Source organism: Protopterus annectens, chromosome 2.part2 (genome assembly GCF_019279795.1).
Source record: "Protopterus annectens isolate FY-2018-M chromosome 2.part2, PAN1.0, whole genome shotgun sequence".
Taxonomy (NCBI): domain Eukaryota; kingdom Metazoa; phylum Chordata; order Ceratodontiformes; family Protopteridae; genus Protopterus; species Protopterus annectens.
Window position 1 is genome coordinate 178,882,754 of NC_056730.1, and position 15,914 is coordinate 178,898,667.

Genomic DNA, 15,914 nt, shown 5'->3' on the forward strand with positions numbered 1-15,914 from the left:
AAACCTACAAATGTCTACCAGAGGGACTATCATCTCACTGATATATATTCAGCATTCACAAACCAGTTCCTGCATTCCCCCAACTGTCCTTGGGTAAATTAACAAGCAGAAACACCCAGAATGAACTGAGACAACCTACTGGATAGTTCATGCACAACCCCAACATAATGACGGTGGTTACACTCAAGTTGCCATTTCAGTGTGTAACATATGAAATACCCTTCCAGGGTCGTCCCTGAAAAGGTACAGTGTGTCTATTGGGGCTACATGATTAACAAGTATTATTCTTTATTATTAATATACTTCTTTAAAGTTTGAGATGCATCTCAGAGACAAAAAAAAAAAAACAGTTGAACGAATGTTTTTGCATGAACTGGACATGGAACCATAGTGTTACTTGATAAACCACTAGTGGAACTCTAGTTACAGAATACACATTTCTGTACACTTTCTCATCACCACCATAAGCTTCTTTCTCAGTACTTGGTCAAGAGACACCCATGTTAACTGCTCTGTTTTCTTTGTAACTACGATTCTTCAACACGTGCTTTGAATATTTTCAATTAAATATATCCTGTAGTATGTGACATGTTCTTAATTCATCCTGTTAATATCTATATGTATTGACTGATGTCTGGAGATTACTTCACCCATAACTTGATTAAAAAATTAGTCTTCCCAAAAAGGACATTCCAAGTTAACAAATGCAAAAAAGTAAGATTACATAAATAAATAAAACATCTTGAGGTTCATCTCACCGGAGTCCTCTTTTGCCGATCTACCACAACTGTAGTTCTGAAGTAGGAAGCTTAAGTTGCTGTACCCTACAAGACAGCTATCAGCTGTGCCGGATTCAGCAGAACATTTCCCTTTTAACAGGAAACAGATGATGCTTTCCACTGCTGCAATTTGATTACGGATGGCTCCAGTTTCTACTCTCTCACCGACTAGGTGTAGGTTTGGAACTAAAGCCAATGATAAAGTAACAGTAGAAGACACTCATCAGACTTGAGTAATGCAATGCATTTAAAAAAAATGATCTGGTCTCTGTAGGCTTTCCTTTCATTGAGTCACTGGGTCCGAGAAAGACTAACATTTCTTTTTTAATTTAACTTTGGAAGGAAAGCATGACGCCAGGATTAGGATAAGCCTTGAGCAGCCTGGCAGGACACAATGGAGTTTGGCAGCACCAGTGGGAGCTGAGCAGTCTGTGTGAAAGCCTCAGGAGGGGTCGTGATCTGCATAACCATCCTGCACTCCCTGCAGCACCACACAGACAATAGGCTGAGAGTGTTACTGAGCAGCAGCTTCAGCTAGGCTTTAGAGATGGATGGAGTCACCAGCTGTCAGAAGGTAAACAGAGCCAGTCTGCTGCAGGCAAGTGTTAGCTACCGATGACCAAGTGCCTTCAACATTCACTGCTGCATAACAGTCATGATCATTTCCACACTAAACAATACTTAATACGCAGTTGCATTAGAGTAGATTTTTTTTTTTACTGTTAATTCTCAAACTTCTGTTTTGTTACCTTTTCACAACAGGCTTTTGTAGTTGCCTTCTTTGCATAATGCCTTGATGTGCATGCTCACACATGTGTGGTAGCAGTTTCATAGATCAACACATTACAAAGTCGACCTTAAAGTTTTGCAGAGTTGAAAAGTTGACAGTTTAGAATACTGACAGATGCAAATGTCGACATTCATTTTACTGACATGCTGGCACAAGCAGTATTTCATGGAATGTATACAGGCAGTGAAATTGATTGTGCTAGTTTGTAATTTTGATTTTTTTCATTTACAGAATTTCTGCTGTCCACTTATGTGGTCTGGGAGAGGAAATGTGAGATAGCATTGTATGTGTGCTTGTAATCTATTTCCTTGTTGATGTTTAATTTTTGGTTGGATGGTTTATACGTCATGTGGTATGGCAGTGATATTTAACTTGGCGTAGTAGATACGGATGATCTGTGGGAAGGTGCAAGTTCACAGAGTTTCAATATATCTGTGGGAGCTGAAAGTGGAAAACACTCCACATGCACATTGCACAAGGCTGAACTTAAAATTGCAGACTACTTGTTTACAATGAAACACACTCATAATAGGAAGAATTATACTGCTGCAATGAAGGAAGATCTCCAGATGTGGTGGAAGGGCAATGACTGTGATGACCATTGCCAGTCGATAAACTTCTCTAGTCCATCTTGGATATTTATCCACCTTATGCCAACAATGTGGCATCTATCACTGTTGTTAACAATTTAAAAGTCCATGGTGCTTGTCCAAGAATTACCCCCATGAGTCACTGCAGAAGGTCTTAGGATATTTGGATAAAAATTTGGTGCTACTGCTGCCACAAAGTCCCCCAAAGAAAAATATAAACTATAAAAGAATGGAAGCTAGACATAACACATTATCAGCCAAAACAACATCTGAGGTAAATCCCATTGACTAGAGTGTGTATGAAGTGCCTTTTCTGTATACGCATAATTCCTTTCGAGGTAATGATCTTCTAGTTTTATGTACAGAAGAGAACTTAGTGGATTGTTGACAGTACATTCTTATGTTCAGGCAGCTCTACACTATTCATATTGTTGTGCAACACTTGGGTGTGAATAAAAGTGTGCCCATGGTATATGCGTTAATGCCCTTGAAATAATATAGTGCCTAGAATCAATGTGGAATGGGATATTTGCTTTTTGCAACCAGTTTTCACCAAGTGCCTCTCTGTGTTTCAGGTGGGACTTTGAGCTGTCAGCAATTAAAGTGTCTGCAGTACAATTTTCCTGATAGTGATGTGCATGGCTGTTTTTCTACTACATTCAGAATGTGGGCATAAGTGCAAAATGTTGATCTTGCAGAGCTTCAGCACTGATAAGCAACTTGATGTCTTAGTGTGAATGCTGATAGCTATGCCATTCTAGTCTGCTTCCGTTCCGCTATTCTGTGCATTTCAACAGCTTAAAGGTAGTTCCCTATAGAACCTTCACCTTTACTCTCTTAATTACAGCAGTACTATGTGCTGGGAAACTTACAGCCTTTTGCCATGCACACTACAATTATTTTTCCCTCCTCTCTTCCCACTATCATTTTGGAATGTGGCAGACCTGTGGAGGCTTAGCTTGCTCAAGACACAAAAGTTGTTAGAGGGCTGAAAATAGAGGCTTACTATTTACTAGATAACCGGTAAGTTATTTGTCAGCTGTTATGCATGGTACTGTGAGGGAAGCAGTGTTGAGGATGTCGGGCTGGCTATAGATCAGGAGTGCAGTTTACACTGCTGAGGAGGTGCGTCTGAGTAGGAAAACAACTTATGGTTAATACAAAAGGAGAGAAATCATTATGATTTGGAGTTCTAAGTTCAGTACCCTATCAACTGTTATTCTAAATGGCAACAGATATTGATTTCTTTACACAGCTGACCATTTCTTCAGCGTAATAAAACATTTTACATCTTTTGCTTGTGAATCAGAAATGTTTTGGGGGAGTTGTATTTTACCATTGGTAATATGACTTGTCAACATGCAGCCCTTAATTCTGCTATATAGAAAGTTCTGCAAAGCAGGTTTTTTTTTTTTTTTTTTTTTTTTTTTTTTTTTAACACTTGAGACACAAAGTTTAACTCCACAAGATGGTAATTTTTTTGTAACCTGTAAACAGTGTTGGGATAGTTAAGACTTCCCAACGTACCTGTCAGTTTTACTTATTTTTAGGGAAGCCTCTAACTTTTGTGATAGCTTTAATAGAAAAAAGTGACAATGTATCAGTAAATAATGTCAACCCTTAACACTGAATGCCTTCTTTTCAAAGAACAAGGGTGTCAGTTCAATTTTTCTAATGCAATCTTCTTAGTGAAACGTATCATTATGCAAAAAAAAAATGGTTATAGGTGATGCTGATGTCAATTTTCAGAGATTCTTAACGAATGGCACATAATGCTACTGAAATTAATAAAATAACAGCCCATGATCTTATTTTCTAAAGCAAATGTCTGCACAAACATGGAGCGTATATGCTTGCTTACTACACAGTAATCTTGGTCTTGCCTTCAGTCAATCATTGCTGTCACTGTAGCTGATTTTCTTTTTTGCCTACCACTTGTCCACCAGTACTGTACATTACAGGCTGGATTCTAAAACATGTTGGGAATGGAGCGTACCTCTCAACCTCTAAGCGCAAGAAATCTGAACAAAGTAAAAAAAATAATGGAGGGGGGAGGCTGAAAATCAGGGACAGATTTTAAAACAATGTTCCTATAAACTTAGAAAGTTGACAAAACAGGTTTTGCATTAGCATTAATTTTCTGAAAAATAAGAAGTCTGAAACTCAAACGTTTGCCATTATTTAGTGACTTTAATGGTCAGTGAATTGCCAGAAAACCACAAAATTGAAGAGGAAAATACCAAAAATGAGGCAAAAATCTGGACTGAGAGGTATAAGCATGTGATATCCCTCTTCTGGGCCAGTAATCAAGGAGCATGAATACACGACAGTGACGGACATTCACTTGGAACAAAGATAGACAGATATAAAGAGCATTTCCAAATGCAACTCTCTGCGTTAAGCATAATTTCCCTTAAGAGTACACAGGGAACATACGCAGTCCGGGTCTGGGTTTCCCCTCTCTGTTATCCAGGCCCCCAATAAGACTCCCCACTGGCACAGCTGTACAGTTGAATCCTCAGATGAGCATCCAAACCAAGTCTAGAAACACCTTCTCTGTGAAACCAGTGTTGTGTGCCTCTGCTCAGAGTAGCTGACACATACACTCTGAGATTTGATTTACACACACACACACACACACACACACACACACACACACACACACACACACACACACACCTGGGAAAGGCTGGCACAGATTTACTCACTCTGCTACCCTTTGCCCAGACTATAATACTTCTGAAGTACAGGTCAACACTAAGGACTCTGTTAACAAAGTTTGCAGATGACTGCAAGGTAGTTACTGCCACCAGACACTCCAGAGCTAGCTACTCTAGGGCTCTTACAAGGGTACCCAATTACACGGAGTGAAATTAATATCAATACAAACTGTAGTGTCTCACCAATGCAGCAAGGCTCTCAGGAGTGGCCACAGTTAAAACATTCTCAAAAAGACCAGCCACAATTAAAACTTTAAATATATTTAATAATAAAAGAATGTGAAAATACTAAATAACCATTTAGAATAAACACCATAGTTTCAATCACAGGAAATATAACACAGATGAATAGATTCACACAGATAAAAACAGTACTCAACTAATCTCACTATATTTTCCTGACTGATCTAAAGAATTACTATTCCCTGGTTACCTACTAAAGCAAGGCAAGATGAAGTGGGTGAGAGATGCTTCTTTGTCAGTACAAAAACAGAGTTCTGAGACTTCTGTCTCATCTGGTATTAAAACATCATTTTAGTCCTGGATTACAGAATAATATCACATACGGCTATTTATCTGACTCGGACTCCCATACTACTCCCTTTCCTAGCAACTGAAACAGAATCTAGCACATATGTCTCAATAATACACAAACTCACACACACTCACACACACTCACACACACACACACACACACACACACACACACACAGCTTTGCTAAGATCTGTTGCAACTTCTGGAAGTCATAAAACAATTTCAAACTTCCACCCTTTCAGAGTAGTATTAGTTCACCCCCAAGGACAATACAGAAGGCTTCCTAATTTTTGTCTCTGGCTGCAATGAGACCTGTGAGATACAATCTTTATAGCCTAAATTAAGCAATTTAATTTCAGAATATTTTTCTGAAAGCTAGTTGAGGCTGAGCTTAACCTCTTCTCGTCCAGTATCCTCTGTTAAAATATTAATTTCAACAGTTATAAGACAGTCTGGCATACAGGTGTATTTTTGTCTAGCAGGACCCACTGTTGATGCGCACTTTTAACACAAGCAACTTGATAAATACATTTTCAACACAAGCAACTGTACAAATCAGTTAAAAATACAAATGACATAACTCTTTACAAAACTCCAGCTAGCTATGCCAGCATATGTTACACATCCACGACCTTACATCTCCTAGCATAGCTGGCAATACTTCACATAGTCACCCCCCCCCTTTGAAGACTCAAGCTAGTTTTTCAAGTGACCCTGGAGAAATGCTGCTCGAGAGGAATTAGCCTGTCTGGTAATAAATTAACACACACTGTCTTGAGAAACCATCTGCACTGGCATTGCTGAACCCACTATGGTGCTGCACTGTCATGTCATATGCCTGCAACCCTAGGCTCCACCTTAGTAACCTGGCATTCTTGGCATTTTGCTGGCTGGTTTGATGTAGCCATAGATCCCCCTCAGACTCCTCCTGCTACCCACTGCAAATACTCAACACTAGGGCAACCCTATCGTGGTAAGGCTTTATCATGTTAACATGGTACAACTTGTACCCCTTCCTCCTGCCTAGCAGGTCTACCATGTAGTTAACATCACTGACATTCCTTACCACTTTGAAAGGTCCCTCCCAAGCTGCCTGCAGCTTATTGCGTCTGACAGGAATGAGCACCATAACTTCCTATCCCACGGTATACTCTCAGGCTCGAGCATTTCTGTCATACTAGACATTTTTCTGCTGTTGGGCTCCTGTCAGATTCTTCTGGGCTAAGAGCATGAGCCCCTTAAGCCTTGTCCTGAGGTTTAGGATACATGCCACAACAGACTCCTTGTGGGATTCACACAGACCCTCCTACTCATCACGAATCAAATCTAAGGCTCCCTCACCCTATGCCCAAACAGCAACTCAAATGGTGAAAAAACTGTGGATTTCTCTGTATGCAAACAGCAGATGGGACAAATATTTGTCCCACTCTTTCAAACTGGTCTGCAAATGCCTGTAGAATGTTTTTTTAATGTAGCATTTAACCTCTCCACAAGACCATTAGTCCTGGGGGTGGTAAGGGGTGGTCTTTCGATGCTTCACCCCACAGCACTTCCACAGACAAGCCAGCAGGTCTGAAATGAAATTGGTAGCTACCTGAAACACAGGCAAAGGCATCAAAGATGCCTTGACCTTGTCTTCTGCCTTGCCTACTTTTTGGAACTACTCACAGGTCCTGCAGTACCGTGTTACATCCCTTGCAATCCCAGACCAATAAAAGTTCGGCAAAATATGTCTCTTGGTATGCTTTATGCCCATTTAACCTGCAAAAGGAATGTCATGGACTATGGCTAGAAGTGCCTGACAGTAAGCTTTAGGCACTACCAACTGCTGTATTACCTCACCCTCTATCCCCCTCAGGAGTCCACTCTCTATGCAATAACCCTTTGTTCCAGTATACAGGCTCACTTTTTCCTTGAGAATCGTGTTCCTCCCTCAACCCTCGTAATATAGGGTCCAAGAGTGGAGCCTGTGTCAACTCAGTCTTTGTGACCCTTCCTAGCTGCCTTTCCACAGGAAGTCTGGTATCCTATCCTCCGACAGCGGTGCCTCACTGTCAGACTGAGTACACTCACCTCTACCTTTGCAGTCATTCTGTCCAACAGAACATTAGTACCTAGCAGCAGCTCTGGCTCACCTTCAGGCTCATTGCTACAGGGTAGCTCCCTCCCTGAAACGGCCACCTGACCAGCCCTGGCTTTAGGTGTGGGGTGTGTCTGGGTATCTGCAGGCTACCAGACCATATGCCTGTCTCCAATACTGACTGCATGCAACTGCATGCACACAAGGTAATGCATTATCAAAATCATTCCCTATTAAGACATCTGCAGGGATATCCTCAAACACACCTACTTGCTTCCTTTTCCACTCTTCACAGTCAAGGTGAACCATGCCCAAAGTTATTTGGAATGGGATTCCTCCTAAAGCTCTGAGTGGAGTTGACTGCCCAAGCAAGTACTGCTCATTTTTAACCACTGCAAGCTTAGTGTCTCTCTCTTAGCAGTGGCCTGTTTTCCATCCACTAAGATGGGATATAAACTCTGGTGATAGTTTTGTACCCCTGTTGTCTCCAGACAACTTACCATTGGCATACTGTTATTCCCACTTGCTGGCTTCTCCCACCTTTTGTTTCCCACCTTGCTTCTATGGATATCTATATGATACAAGGCCCCACTGGTTATCTATATGATAGAAGGCCCCACTGGTTACTTTTAAAACATCTAACCCTTGATCCTGGCCATATACCTGAACCAGTAGCTTCCCCTATTACTGGTGGAATCTGTTGGGGTGGTCTAGACTGCCCACCACAGGTTTCCTTATATCCATGTGCAGCACTGGGTATCCCCTTCTTGTGTAGCAATGTCCTGCTTGCTAAGCAGAGATACTCTATTTTTCCCTAGCTCACTGGCAGAGATACACTCCCGGTCTGCCAACCAGATTCTCATGTCCTCAGGCAAAGTGCTAAGGGCTTCTTCCCTCACCAAAAGGTCTGCCAGCCTTTCAAAAGTGGCGATCTGACACCTAACTCACCCAACTATGAAAATAAGTGCTTAGTTCACATACACTTTCATCTGCTTGAGTCTATGCTCATGAGCCTTTTTTTCTGTAAGCTTCAGATGTTGACTTAAAGCTTTCTAATAAACATTGTTTAACTTAATATTGATTGTTTAAATTATCATAAAGACAATTTAGAAGCAGCAGTTACAGCTTTACTATGAAGTAAGGGGGTCAGGAACTGTAACCAGAGCCCTTGGTCAACATTATACTGTTTACATACCCTTTCAAATATATGAATACAATTATTAAAATTATTACCCTCTGTAAATTATGGAAGAAATTTACTGACTTTATTGCATCTGGGGTTTGAATATTCCCTTCCCCATTACCTCCGTGACCCTGGTGAAGAGTCAGCATCTCCCCCCCATGTTGATACCGATTCTCATTTTCTTCGGCCTCCAAACACTGCAGTCACTCATTTACTTCAGCCTCAAAATGCTGCAGTCTCTCTGCCAATTCTAGTTCCAGCCGTTTGGCTTCCAGTTCAAGTCTCTAACTCCAGACGGGTTTTCAAATGCTCTGAGGAAAAGGTGAGCCGTCCTGTTTCTGAGGGTTGCACATCCCCATCACCAGACTGGTTATCTTCTGATTGCTGATCTGAGCTACAGCTGCAATTAAGCCTGAAATAATTTCCTGTTTAGTCAGGTTGGCATGCACCAGTCCTTTGGCTTCGCACACCTTGGCCAACTGGTTCTTTGTCAACTTGCCATAATCCTCTGATGAAATCTTTGCCTGCTAAACTAATCTAACAAAAAATAAAACTGCTGCAAAAATGACACTCTGTATGTTATCTTATGGCTGTTGAGAGTACACACACACTCAGTGACAACTGCCGACAGGCTACAGAAGTTCAATTAATGTCCACACCGCTGCTCACCACTATATGATGTCCCCCCTCTAGACAAGTAATCAAGGAGCCTGAATCCTCACCACTGACCCCAGTGAGGGACATTCACTTGGAACAAAGATAGATACACACAGTATTTCCAGATGCAGCTCTCTTCATCAAGCACAATTTCCCTTAAGAGCACACAGGGAACACTCTCAGTCCAGGGTCTGGGTTTCCATCTCTCTCTCTCCAGGCCCCCAGTTAGACTTCCCATTGGCACAGCTGTACATTTGAGTCCTCAGCCTCAGCCTAGTGTCCAAGCAAAGTCCACTAATACCCTCTATGTGAAACCAGTGGTCTGTGTCCCTGTTCCAAATAGCTGGCATGCAGACTTACACACACACACACACACACACACACACACACACACACACACACACACACACACACACACGAAAGGCTGGCACAGATCTACTTGCTCTGCTACCCTTTGCCCAGACAATAAGGTAGTTACTGCCACCAGACACTCCAAAGCCTGCTACTCTAAAGCTCTTACAAGGGTATCCAAATTATACTGAGTGAAATTAACTCATTCACTCTAATGGAGCTCAGGAAGTTTGCCCGGTAATTTTCAATGGGTGGAGCCTAAGCCTTTTGACAGAATCAAATTATATCCTCACATTTCAAACAATTGCTCATATCTCTAGAATCATAAGAGTTATGAAAGAAGTATAAATTGCAAGCCTTTCAGCACAAAACTATTATTTATAGTGGTAGTATTCTTTAGGTTCTAGGTCTTAAACTGAATTTTATAATTCACATACAAACTATTATGTTTGTAATATTTTATAAACAACTTAGAATATTTTAGCAACCACTCAAGTTACACATACTGTCAAACATCATTTTTTTCAGTTAGAAGAGAGCTTTCATAGGAGGCTAAGGAGTTCTGTCTGTGTTACGTGGTTGTTGAGATATTTAGAAAAATGTGAAAATTATATTGCTATAAATGAATATCATAAAAACAACAGTAATATCACTTTACCTGCACTAGACAGAGATCAAATATTAATGCAGTTGAGTTTGCCATTGTGTAAACTTTAAGATGAAATCTTTTAAAACCTTGTACACAGTATGTTTTTTGAATTAGTGATGCAAATACGAATGAGCAATATTTGATGCCTAGAGGCATTAGTCGGAGTTAACTGCAGATGCACCTCGAGGTGTCACTCAGATGTAATGAGTTAATATTAATACAAATGGTAGTGGATTGAACACGCTAAATTGGTCCTAGGTGTGAGTGTGTGCGTGCGTGTGCCTTCTGTGGAAGGATGGGCAGACAGGTGATCCACTGTGGCGACCCCTAACTGGGAAAAGACGAAAGAAGAAGGTAGTGGTTGACCAATGTTGCAAGGCTCTCAGGAGTGGCCCTAGGGTCACCAAATAAATAGAAGTACTCTCCAAGGTTAAAATATTCCCTAAAAGACCAGCCACAATGACAAGTTTAAATATATTTAATAATAAAATGAAAATACTAAATATTTACAATAAACACCAGAGTTTAGATTACAGGCAATATTAAAAATAACACAGATGAAGAGATTCACACAGATACAGAAAAACAGTACTTAATAATCTCACTATATTTTCCTGACTGATCTAAAGAATTACTTTTCCCTGGTTACTTACTAAAACAAGGCAAGATGAAGTGGGTGAAGGAGCCTTCTTTGCCAAGTTACAAAAACAGAGTGCTCTGAGACCTCTGTCTCATCTGGTATTAAAACATCATTTTAGTCCTGTAAACCTTACCTGTGATGTAAATAGGACCTGCTGGAGAGACAGGTGTGTATCCCAGAGATTACCCAGTCTCTGGAACAGGCTCCCCATCCATGTGAAGCAGAGTTCCTCCCTAACCCAATTCAACTGCAACCTGGACAATTGGATGGGGAAAAGGAAATTCACCCCTGGTTTGGCACCTATGTCTCTAATGGACAGAGGCAACCTGTAAATGGTTCATCTCCCAGGTCCTAGCTTGTAAATGGTTCTTCTACCAAGCTCCTGCTTACTCTTATCAGGGGTATCACAACTGGTCAGAGATTTGGGATGCATGGCTAGGCTTAAAAAGGTCCTTGTGGTCATTTGCCTAGTAAACACCTATGAACACATTACAGAATGACATCACATACATCTGGTCATGGGACTCTGGTTCCCATACTACTCCCTTTCCTAGCAATTGAACGAGAATCTTGCATGTGTGTCAATAATACACACACACAACTTTGGTAAGATATATTGCAGCTTCTGGAAGTCATAAAACAATTTCAAACTTCCACCCTTCCAGAGCAGCAATTAGTTCACCCCAAGGACAATATAGAAGGCTTCCTAATACAGACTTTGTCTCTGGCTGCATTGAGATCTGTGAGATACAATCTTTATGGCCTAAATTAAGCAATTTAATTTCAAGATATTTTTCATTTTTCTAAAAGTTAGCTGGGGCAGAAAGTACAGTTGTGTATACACTTACCATAAATGTAGATGGTAGAGTGTATTCACTGCTGCAATCATTACATTTGGGTTATCCTGCTGGCAGGTTACCCTCAGTCGGCCTGAATTCCAAAGTCTTGGGTCCTGCATCGGTTGCTGTTGCCTCTTCCCTGACATCAGGTCGTCAGGTGTATAAAAGATGCAGCCGATGCCATTTTATTCAGTTTTTCTTGCCCCAGATGTCAGGTGCCCCCAAAAGGGTAGGCTAAAATTATGTAAATAAAACATACGTGTAACAAAATAAGCTTTACCTTCATCTAAATGCAAATACACCACCTAGGTTGTATAAATTAGAGCAGTAAAGATAAGTTCCAGCAAAAATAAGGGGGATGGTGGGTGGGTAACCTGGACTGCAACAGTGAATACACTCGAACATCTACATTTATGGTAAGTGTACACAACTGTACTATGTTCTTCGTGTTTCAATGTTGCAGTCATTACACTTGGGTCGAGTCCCAAAGCTATGGTTGGGTGGCTGGAGCTAGACAGCATAAGGAATGGCTATGAGGACCTGCAGAACTGTAGTGGCAAAGCCTGCCCTGGATTTAGAGTAAAGAAGCAGATTGTAAAGTTTTGTAAAGGTATGCACTGAACTCCAAGTAGCAGCCTCTAAAATGTCTTTGGTTGGTACTCCCCTGAGAAAGGCTGCAGAAGTGGCTGCAGCTCTGGTTGAATGTGGCCTAATGCCCTTAGGCACTGGTTTGCCATGCTGTGAGTAGCAGAAACGAATGCAGTGACCTATCCACTTTGAAATAGTCTGCTTGGAGATAGCCTTTCCTTGTGATGCTGTGGCATATGCCTTTCCTTGTGATGCTGTGGCATATGCCACTAGTAATTGTTCTTTCTGAAAACTTTAGTTTTGTCCAAATAAAATCTAAGTTGTCTGTGTACGTCCAAAGAATGCAGAATTTTCTCAACCTTCTGTGGATTTAGATAAAAAGTTGGCAAATGAATTGTCTGGTTAGGGGCTAAACTGGATACCACCTTAGGCATAAAAGTAGGGTTTATTCTCAGAGAGACCCTGTATGGATAAAAAATGATAAAGGGTTCCACAGCCATGACAGCCTGTAGCTCTGAAACTCGTCTTGCAGAAGTTATTGCTAGGAGCAGAGCTGTTTTCCAAGATAAGAACTTTATATCCGCAGTTGCAGCTGGCTCAAAAGGGGGTAAGGTGAGTTTGCCAAGACATAATTGAGGTCCCATGCAGGTATTGGCATTCTCCTTGGAGGCCTTAAGTTTTTGGCTCCTCTGAGGTACTGCTTTAATAAAGGATGAGAAAATAAGTTTACAATCTGTATTGTAATAAGCCGAAATGGCAGAGGCATGGATTTTAATTGATGAAAAAGATAGGCCTTTGTTCAGCATCTCAGTTAAGTATTGCAAAATCTGAGGAATATTTGGGACAGCTGTATCAATTCCTTCAGCTTGGTTCCAAGTGCAAAATCTCTTCCATTTCCCAGCATAGGATTTTCTAGTACTAGGCCTTCTGGCTTCTAAAATTACATCCATCACAGCTTTACTGAGAGGTGTGGTTTGTATGGCTACATTATCTGCCATGCTTCCAGGTTTAGGGTCCTGAGTTGGCTGTGCAGAATCTGATTGTTTTGCTGGGGCAGTAGATGAGGTATTTGAGGTAAGTCCAGGCTGGGTATTGGGACAAGTTCCTTAAGATTGGATACCAGTACTGGTGTGGCCAGTCTGGGGCAATCAGAATCATTTTTGGTTTCTCCTGCCTGACCTTTAGGAGTACCTTGGGGAGGAGAGGCAGTGGAGGAAAGGCATATACTGATAGGTTTGTCCAATTGAAAGATAAGGCGTCCACTTTCCAAGCTTGGCTGTGATAAATCCTTGTGCAGAATCTTTTTAGTGGATTGTTTTGAGGGGAGGCAAATAGATCTATGTCCGGGCGTCCCCATTTCTTTGTTATCATGCTGAAGACTTGTGGGTTCAGATGTCACTCGTGGGGATCCATGAGGTTTCTGCTTAGTTCATCTGCCAGAGTATTTTCCTTTCCTGGCAGGAATTGTGCCTGCAGATGAACTTGGTAAGTCAATGCTGTGTCCCATAAAGCCATGGCTAGTCTGCACGGGGGATAAGAATGAGTGCCCCCCCTGCTTGTTTATGTACCACATGACCGTGGTGTTGTCCGTCTTTATCAGTAGTTGTCCCGGATGAAGTAGGTCCTTGAAGGCTGTCAGGGCATTTTGAACAGCTAGCATCTCTTTTTGATTGATATGTAGATGCATTTGATTTGTGGACCATGTGCCCTGAATGCCTCTTCCTGCCATGTGTGCCCCCCAGGCATTATCTGATGCATCCATCGTTAGGCTCTGCCTGGCTGGGGGTAGAGAGAATGGCTGTCCCTCGTTTTGGTGACAAGCCTTTGCCCACCATAGAAACTCCTGTTGCAGGCAGGGAATTAGAGTAATCACTGTTTCCAGACTGTGGCAGTGTTGTGTCCAGACACTTTTTAGGTACTTTCCTCATATGCAGTCTTGCATATGGAATTAGTAAGATGCAGGATGCCATGACGCCCAAAGCCTGCAGAATGTTTCTTGCAGATAACTGGGCCTTTGTTGCCATTTCCTTGAAATAAGTAGTCAGTTGCCTTTGTTTGTCTGGAGTGAGATAAGCCATCTGGGCAGTTGTATTTAAGCTTGCACCCAGGAATATCATCTGTTGAGAGGGTACTAGTTTTGATTTCTTTTTGTTGACTGTGTACCCTAGTCATGTTAAAAGTCTCATCACAAATGTCAGATGCTGTAATAGAATGTCCTTGTTCTCTGCTTGTATGAAGCAGTCGTCCAAGTAGGGATATATTTGTATTCTTCTTTGTCTGCAGTAAGCAATTACTGGTGCCAGGCACTTTGTGAAGACCCTGGGCGCAGTAGATGAGCCAAAGGGCAGTGCAGAGAATTGGTAATGCTTTGAGCCAGCCTTGAATCCGAGGTATCTTCTGCATGACTGTCTGATTGGGACATGCAGGTATGCCTCTTTTAGGTCTAAAGTCACGAGCCAAGCCTTGCTGCCCAGCATGGGCAGAAGCTGTTGTAAGGTCAACATCCTGAATTTCGGTATATCCAGGAAAGTGTTTAGAATAGATAGGTCCAGTATTGGTCTCCATGCTTTGTCCTTTCTGGGTACCAAGAACAGTCTTGAGTAAAATCCTTGTCCCTGCTCTTGCTGTGGCACTTGCTGAATAGCCCTCATGTCCATGAGAGCTGTGACTTGTTTTTTAGCCTCTGCCCATTGATTTTTTGGCAGGTCTGGCGAACCGTTTGCCCTTGGCAGGTTATGGAAATGAAACTTGTAGCCTTGTGACACTTGTGCCAATTGAGAAAAAAGTGCTAGTTTTCCCCCTAAGGGTGCTGCCAGAAGATAAGTGCTTGGTGCAGGCATGGAGAAGTCATTGGGACTGTTTCCTGTATGATTGTGCTTCGTCTTCTCCACCTTTGGAGGTAGAAGCACTCCACTGTTTAGGCCTGTAGGATGCTTGCGGCTGTGATCTGCCTCTAGGGTGTCTGGATCTGCCCCTTTGAGATCTGTCTGAGACTGGAAAGGACCAATTCTTTGTAGGCCAGTGTCTGCTAAATCTAGGTGGCTGTACCTGTAAAAAATCCTTGACCGTTTGCATACATTTAGCTTTGTCCCCCATTTTCTTTAACACCTCTTCTGCCTTAACACCAAACAAGGTATCATGTTGTAAAGGAGCATCTAATAATTTTGCTTTAATATGATCAGGCAGAGTTTGTTCCTTTAACCAAGCATGCCTCCTAATGCCAGAACCCGTAACAGCAGCCCTGCAGGAGGCCTCCACAGAATCAAACCCACATTGCAAAGTATGCTTTCCAGTTTGTTCAGCTGCATACAATAAATCCTGCATTTTTTGTTTTCTGCATAATCAGAATTTGCCATCATTTTCTGTTTAAGCAGTGTCATGATATATTGCTGATATTTGAGCATATGAAACTGGCAATTTAAGGCCCTTATAGCCAAAGTAGCAGATGTGTAAATCTTTTTTCCCCATCTATCCAGTGCCCTAGAATCCCTGTCAGAGGGGGTAGGGTTTTTT

At 41.7% G+C, this 15,914-nt stretch overlaps 1 protein-coding gene across 2 annotated transcripts in view; it reads right to left on the reverse strand.

Moving 5' to 3' along the window:
• The window catches only part of LOC122795590 (zinc finger protein 501-like), an 837,702-nt gene that overhangs the window by 526,832 nt on the left and 294,956 nt on the right, over window positions 1–15,914 (reverse strand). The window lies entirely within an intron of this gene.